The sequence below is a fragment of the Eublepharis macularius genome, chromosome 3 (genome assembly GCF_028583425.1).
Source record: "Eublepharis macularius isolate TG4126 chromosome 3, MPM_Emac_v1.0, whole genome shotgun sequence".
In the NCBI taxonomy this organism is placed as follows: Eukaryota; Metazoa; Chordata; class Lepidosauria; order Squamata; family Eublepharidae; genus Eublepharis; species Eublepharis macularius.
In genome coordinates this window covers 61,889,992-61,897,370 of record NC_072792.1, presented here as the reverse complement: position 1 = coordinate 61,897,370, position 7,379 = coordinate 61,889,992, and the positions used below count along the sequence as shown (strand labels likewise).

At 47.7% G+C, this 7,379-nt stretch overlaps 1 pseudogene; it reads right to left on the bottom strand.

Annotated features, from left to right (window-relative positions):
• Positions 1-6,353: 6,353 nt before the first annotated feature.
• LOC129326740 (trafficking protein particle complex subunit 5-like) lies at positions 6,354-6,920 on the bottom strand (annotated as a pseudogene).
• Between the last annotated feature and the right edge of the window lie 459 nt (positions 6,921-7,379).

Sequence of the window (7,379 nt, the reverse complement as noted above, 5' to 3'; positions counted from 1 at the left end):
GGGTGACAATGGTGGGAGCAGAGCGCTCCCACAGGCTGCGCTCACGGAGGTTGTCCCCTCAGGGTCTGGGACAGCGCCGCTTAGAACCTTGAGGCTGTTAGCTTAAGAGGCTGCTGCTGCTGCACTGTTCCTCAGTGGAACCCTCAGGTGAGGACCCGCGTTTGCTGGGGGATCAGGCCCCCATCCGAATGTCATGTCCTCTCCCACCCATGCCAGGAATACCAGCACGCTCCTCTTTGGCCTGGCGGTTGCAGGGGGATCTTCCCACTTACCCCCCACTATCCTTTCCAGCAAGGCAGGAAGGTGAGTACTGTTGGCTGCTGCCACACTGTTCCTCAGTGGGACCCTCAGGTGACGACCCGCAGTTGCTGAGGGATCTTCCCCCCCTCCTCATAATAACATGTCCTCTCCCTCCTATCCTTTCCGGCAAGGCAGGAAGGTGGGTACTATTGGCTGCTGTCAAAATTTTCCTTAGTGGAACCCTGAGTTGAGGACCCGCAGTTGCTGGGGGATCAGGCCCCTGTCCGAATATCATGTCCTATCCCTCCCACACCAGGAATACCAGTGCGCTGCTCTTTGGCCTGGTGGGGAGGCACATGGGGGTGCCACTGGCGAGCATCCAGACCTCCCGCCCCCTGAGGGGGGCAGCTTGTCACCGCCTCCCCGTACCCACCAGGCCTGGCAGCCACTGCCAATACCCACCATTCCTACATTGCTGGGAATACCAGCGCACTCCTCTTTGGCCTGGCGGTCGGGCACATGGGGGGCACCATCAGTGAGCGGCCAGACCCCCTGTCCCTGAGGGGAGGTGGCTCGTCACTGTCTCCCCATGCCTGCCAGGCCTGGCAGCTGCCAGCATTACCCACCATTCCTACATTGCTGGGAATACCAGCGCGCTCCTCTTTGGCCTGGCAGGCGGGCACATGGGGGCTGCTGCCAGCGAGCTGCCAGACCCCCTGCCCCCTGAGGTGAGGTGGCTCGTCGCCACCTCCCCATGCCTGCCAGGCCCGGCAGCCACCATCACCACCCACCTTCTGTACACTGGGCCAACGTCAACCGGTGGCTCTAATTGTATCGAGCGGGAGTTTCCTGGGGGCCTTGGATTGGAGAGCGTATAACTCCAAGATCCCTTTTGCAATCTTGTCCAAACTTGGGTGATGGCTGTAGGAGAGTCTGCAAAACACTCCCCGTGAATATGGGCTCTCTAAGTGCCACGGGGGCCGTTCTGCACCCCACGTTTCAGTTCACGACCTTGGGATCGTCGTCGGCACCGAACCATGAACCGCAGAGTCATTACATTTTTTTGGTTCATGCCCATGTCTATTTATGACTATCAGATTTGTGTGTTTGTTGCTTGCATTGGTGAATGATGATTCCTGAGAGGGTGAAACCTTCATTGTGGGTAGTGCTGGAATCGGACAATAGGGTTTAAAGAACACTGTGAGCCCCCTCTTTTTTTAGCAAACTGATATTACTATTTTAAAGTAAATCTACATATTTTGTACTTTTAACGTGACATATTTCTTGAAGCACAGTACATTTCCTAACATGATATCAACACTGAACCCCAGGATGTGCATTCTGATCAAGATTGCCTTTCCTCTATAAATGTGAAGATACGAGAACTAGTATGCATTATGTAACTGTGCTCCCACTATAGGCAAGATATGCAAGATAGGACTAAGAATATGTTTTCTGTGGTCGTGTCTATTTGTGCCACAATATTTCCAGCCATTCCATGTTGTCTGATCATTTTTAGAAGCTTAGTGCAAATGTCATTATGGGCTGCTCTTGAAATCCAGGCTATTTAACAGTGATCTTCTATCAAAGCATTAAACAGCTGATTTAGGAAGAGGGAAAAAACACAAACCTCTTCCACACCAGAGCTTCAAAGAGTGTTTTGATGAAGATGAGGCTTCTTTCTCATTTGCAGCTGTCCTCACTCATGAAAAGAACTGGCAAGCAAGACAGGCTCCTTGCCAGCACTGAATGAGCAGGAGGCGGAGGTGATGGGCCAGGTTTTGATGCAGGTGTCCTTTAGTGCTTGCTGTTTGATTATATCTTAAACTCTGTCTGTGAAAATTAGGCTGCCTTGTTCTTTTCTGTGAGCTTGTACTATTTTTGAAACTGAGTTCGGGCGGGGGGGGGGGGGATATTCACTCATGCCCATACACACCACTAATTAGGAAACAAGAGCTTCAAGCAGCCAAAGTTATTGGTCGGGGTGGGGGGTGGGGATCTACTGCAATGTCATTCTGTCATCATTTATAACTCAAACTGCACACTCTAAATTAGCAGCTCTACATTTTGTTTCCCACTGTTCTGTACATGTTGCTGAAGAAGCAATAGGTTCTGTGGTTTATAGACTACCGTAAAGAGACTTGCAGTGCCTTAAAGACTAACCAATGTATTTTGGCATATTTTGGCCTCTCAAGACTATTTGGTTAGATACATGAAGTGGTACATTAAGTTGGATCTTGCCTAACATTTCTGTTGATAGGGGGGGAGCTATTTTTGCTGATTCCTCCCTTCTGCTGCAGATCGTAGACCATCTTCATGCTGTTCCTGGAGGGGGGGGGGTGTTCTCCCATTTCCCAGCAGCACCATTTCAGAGGACATGTTGGGCTGCTAAAGAGGGTGTGGGAGTGAGAAAGTCATGCTCCAGTGACTGAAATCCTTCTGTCAACTGAATTTTTTAGAGAATTCAAACCACAAGTCTGCCCAAGAATACAGATGGAAGAAGATGGAGAGGGGGAAGTTATTACAAGGGGGCATAGATTCTCATGTCAAGGTATTGACATTGCACAACACAGATGAAAAAAAGGGCCAGTAAAAGCAATCTAATCCAAGAGGTTGTGGTTTACTTTCAACTACTGATACAGTGGCAAGATAAAATAATTAGTATATGTAGGCCTTTAGAGAGGTCTTCTTTATCTAGTAAACATCATTTTCCAGCCTTTATTCAACCCATGCTTGATAGGGCCAAAATCCAGTTTCAAAAAATTATTGAAATTTTTCTGGCAGATCTACGTGGCAAAGCCTTTAACAACAACCTTTCAGGCAGAAATATATTAGGCAAATCTTTTTTCCAGCCCATACAATTGATGATGGTGGAATACTCTTCCTACTGAGTTGTTGCTTCTTGAGAAGGTGTTTTGCCATTGATAAGTGGCTCTTTAATAAATGTATAAGGAAAAGTGGAGTAGAAATATTTCAATAAAAGTAAATAAATGTAAACATTGATAAATGCTAGTGTGTTAATAGAAGAATGGAGATTATATGAAGTGAGGAATTCTTCTCCCATCATTAAAAATATTGGTATGATTGTGAAATATAAAAGATTTTTGCTGTCTGTACAAAGAAGGGCAAACCAGGCTTAATTTGAAAAAAAAGGGACTAACACTCAGTGATAGTTTCTCATGGATGCTCCAGGTTTTCAGATATATGGCCAATTGGTCTTCATTACTGGGAGCAAAAGAAGGCATTCTTTGTACAGCACTTAAAAGTATGGAGGGGAGGGTAGTAATGAAACCCATATCCATACACCCAAGGCTATTCTCAGTTTCAACCATTCTGACTGTTTTTCCACTGTTTTTCCACTGGTCCTCATAAGCCCTAGTTTTGTTCCAACAAATAAAATTTGGATGGGAAGGTTTTTAAAACAGGTTTATGTGTTTCAGATGAGTAACTGTGATTGTCTGTAGTAAAGAGCAAGATTTGGATCCAGTAGCACCTTAAAGTACGGGGGAATTACATGCCTTCTTCAGGTCAGACTACAAATGGTGCCAACAACCTCCTGCTCCTGCTTAATTCCACTGAACTGAGAGATATAACTCATGTTCTTATGAGCATTGTGTTTTAGTTCCTGTCATACACCCATCCATCCAACCATAGCCCCCAAACTTGCATCAAAAATGCTCTTTTTTTTTTTGTTCTCACTATGGCAGTGATTGGTTGGGACTAGAGATGGGCACAAACCTAAATATGAACCAAAAAAAACCCACAAACCAGCCCGGTTCAGGGTTTGCGAACCAGGGTTCATGGAAGCTTGTTTCCACAAACTTCTGTGAACTGGACTACTGGTTTGTTTGGCTCATAATAAAGGGCCAGTTTAAACTTTTCCTGCCACTTGCAAGCAGCAGGTCCCTTTATCAGCTGGCATGCAGCAGGGGGGGATTCCCCCCTTGCCGACTGCCAGCTGATAGTTTAAAGGGACCTGCTGCTTGCAAGCAGCAGGGCCCTTTAAATGGCCCAACCCCCCAGCCCCCCCCCCAGCCCCAGCCCCTCACACCACTCCCAAGCCCCAGCCCCAGTCCCCCTTACCTTCCATCCGATGCTGAGGTAATGGAGGCCTCCTCCACTGTCCTGTAGGCCCATGCAGCAGCGGATGAGGTGGAAAAGGGCCCTTCCACCCCTCAAATGGCAGCTGCGGCTGCCATAAGAGGGCCCTTTTCTGCCTCCTCTGCTGCCCTGCAGGTGCGCAGGGCAGCAGAGGAGGCTGAAAACGGCCTTTCTGCCCCTCAAATGGCAGCCATGGCCAGCCATCCCAGCATCAGAGGGGAGGTAAGTGGGGGTCTCGGGCTGGGGCTTGGGGGGGTGAGGGGCTGGGGTTGGGGCTGGGGCTGGAGGCTCAGGTTTGGGCCATTTGAAGGGTCCTGCCTTGCAAGTGGCAGGTCCCTTTAAATTATCAGCTGGCAGGCGGCAGGGAGGATTCCCCCGCCTGCCAGCTGATGTTTGCAAGTGGCAAGAAAGGACCCTTTAAACAATTAAATGCCCCTTTCCCTGCCAGAAAGGGGCATTTAAACCCCACGAACCATGAACTGGTTCGTAACTGGGCCAGTTCCATGCCAGTTCATGGTTCGTGGTTTGTGGAAACCCCATGAACCATGAACCCCATTGTTCAGGTTTTTTCTGGTTCATGCCCATGTCTTGTTGGGATCCAAAAGATAAAGTACCTACAATTCCACACCCTATATTTTCTCCTGTGCACTGTGTAATCCTCTGGTCAGACTTGTGAATAAAACATCTATTTTGATATCAGAAAGGGCTTCTGAGACTGGCAAGTATTCCCTTGGACACTCTTGAATGGGATTAGCTCAGCTGCCTGAATACTCCAAGGAACATATTAGTCATGGCCTTTGTCTAATGCTTAAGAGATCCTTCACACCTAAGGCCTTAAGCAGTGGCTCAAGTTTGCAGAAGGTCCCAGAAGGCTGTACATCACAGCCTTCTCCAGTAGTTCAATCACAGGCTCAGGGTAGGCCAACAAACCATTACTGAATTTATCAAACCAACCCTAGCAGGCCAGCCACTCAAGTCACTCAATCACCTAAGGCTTCCAGGTCATCCAGATTGGCTGTAGACCTCCTTCTGGCATCCTTCTTCCCCCACCACTTTGTGGTGGGCTGGCAGAGGGGAAATACGGGAGGAATCGCCGTCACCAGCAATGTCACGGTTTCACTGGGACATCATAACATCCTAGGAGAGACACCCCCCCCCCCATACAGATCAGTCTCCCACTGGTTGCCAGCCTAAAATCTTCTCACCTAGATCATCCTGCTATCCCCCCTTACCTCCCTTGATATTTGGATTTCCACTTCCCCTGGGTACATATCATCCCGCTTCACCTGGGTACCTTTATAAAAATAAAATCCACCTACAGAAAGCAAGATATTGCACAGCTGATCCAATACTATCACAGATCCTAACTCTGCAGGGAATTTGTGAAATAGTAGGCATACCCATTGGATTCCAAGTAAATCCCAATGCATAAAAATAACATCTCAAGCACTCTATCCTAGCAGTAGATTCTTCACTGAAAACATGGTAGTAGGTTCCGCACTGGGACCTTCTTCCTGGTAGCTGGCTCTGCTCCAAGCTTTCTTCCACTGCTGAAACAAGAAGACAGCCACCTCCCCACCATCTTCCAGTGCCAGAGTCCTGAAGGAATCAAATCCTCTGACAGGCAACATATGATTTTATTTTTCCTATCTTCCCCCTCTACTTTGGTGTTAGTTTCCTCATTCATGCATCCATACTGGTTTGCATTAATGCTACTCAATCTTTTCCATAGTCTCTTGAAATTAAGCACTAGCTTATAGCAACACACTTAGAAGGCTTTTATTGGACCATCATATGCAAACTGCCAAGGTACTTTTGCAAAAGCAGTGCCCTTGATTTTCTGCTTCCTAGTTCTGTATCTTGGATAGGGAAATAGTATTATTTGCTGTTTAAGTGCTTGAAGGGCTTTTTTTTCTGCGAAAAGAGGTGGTGAAACTCACTGGGTACCATACACGCACGCGTAAAGTGCATGCACTCCCGGGACCACATGAGGACGTTCAGAGTCCATGTACTCAGCGGTCATCCAGAGCTTTGTCATGTGCTATAATAGACTCATCAAATTTGATCATGAGGTCAGTGCCCTTGTGCCAGCAGGCCGCGACCTTAGGAGGCAAGCCACTGCAAGTGAGCATGGCCTTCACAATGCCTACTGTGAAGGAGGCACAGTTAAGAGTCCTATTCTCCTTGGGTACCAAAATGTACGTGTTGATGAGGAGTTCCCTTTTCAATGACGTAGTAGGTCTTGTCATCGTTATTGGCTTGCTTCAGCTTATCAGCCTCCTTCTCAAAGAGAGCCTTCCACACAGTCACCTTGATGAAAAGCAAGATATTGATGACTTTTGTTTCTCGCTTACCATTTTTCTCCCACATCACCAGAGCATCCAGGATGTGGGCTCGCACCTGCTGGCCAAATTCAGAAAGCTTGTTCTGAAGCTCTGAGACAGAATATACCCAGTTCTGGCAGTACGGTACAATCTTAAAGAAGAGTAGTGAAATGGCACTGAGACTGACATCTGTCTTTGGTCAGTTAGTGATCGTTCAAGAATAGCCGACCTCCGATGAATAAAGCATGCATCCATGGTGCAAATAAGCACTCTGTTGCTCCCACTTCCGCCCTTTACTTGTTCCTTTGTCATAACTGAGGTTGGACCTGGAAGAGGCTCTGAGTCCCTCTGTGTGTTGATTGAGAGAGGAACCAAGCTAAGCTTCCCAGGGCAGAACTCAGTTAGAGAAGACTCATAGGAACAGCAATTTGGGCTATCTACCTGCCTTAAGAAATAAATTGTAGGGAAAGAGGTGGGGTAGGACTTGTTCCATATCAATAATGTGGCACAACATGGACTCACTCAGATCTCTGGAGACTTGAGATCCATTAAACAGGGCCTTGCCAGTCCCACCTTCCATCAGTGGTGAGAGCCAGTTTGGTGGAGTGGTTAAGAGCATGGGACTCTAATCTGGAGAACTGGGTTTGATTCCCCACTCCTCCACTTGAAACCAACTAGGTGACCTTGGGTCAATCACAGCTTCTAGGAGCTCTC